The following is an 849-nucleotide window of genomic DNA, read 5'->3' as shown; positions in this document are numbered from 1 at the left end:
TGTCTCTTGTTGGCAGCGCGAGCTGCAGAATGTTCTGCGTGTACGTGTCGAGAGTTTGTCACGTTGTCGACTTCTTGTTGTCTGCCCGTCAACAGAAGAAGAAACATGAACCGCCTGCTTGCGGCGCTTTATTCCGTCCAGACGCGCCGGATTTGAAAAAGCCCGAAACCGAAACGACGTCCAGAGCTCCACCACTGGGGAGCAGAAGAGAAGCCCCTCAGACTGGTGCTGCGTGCTGGGACGTCTTCAACGCTCCTCGTGCCTCCTCGCAGCCGAAGTGAAGCTTCCACACATGTTTGGCACCAAAGTGGAAGAGAACTGACAAGACGTGAAGGAGACAGGAAACTAAACCTGAACTAGTTTTAACTTTCAATCTCGGATCCTCCTGATTTAAATATGATGCTTCAGGACCGTTACAAGCTGCGCTCTCTCTCTCTCCTGCCCGGCTATGTCTCTCTCCCTCCCCGCTACACGAGTGAACATCCCGGCTAACGGCGCCAGGCTTTTACCGGCAGACCGTCCGCATTTGCATCTCAGCTCTCAACCAATGGAGAGGCTTGCCGCTGGCTGTCCGAGTGGGGGACTGACCAATCAGCGTTATGTCCGTCCGGGAGGAGGCGGGGTTTGTGGTGAGGGAGCGGAGCAGCACTTCCTCGTGCGCTGAACGGACTTCATCGCTGTGATAAGTCAGACACCGCGAGGTGAGACCACGCGGGACCAGGACTTCTATCTGTGGCTGCGTGGAGACAACAGTGAGCCCGACTTTCACACTGTTTCCCCGGATTCAAATAACGACGTAACGTTGAGTAAAATGTGACAGCTTCCTCTGGAAGTCAACATACACACTGT

This window comes from Melanostigma gelatinosum (genome assembly GCF_949748355.1).
Source record: "Melanostigma gelatinosum genome assembly, chromosome: 24".
Taxonomy (NCBI): domain Eukaryota; kingdom Metazoa; phylum Chordata; class Actinopteri; order Perciformes; family Zoarcidae; genus Melanostigma; species Melanostigma gelatinosum.
Note: the sequence above shows the minus strand (reverse complement) of the source record.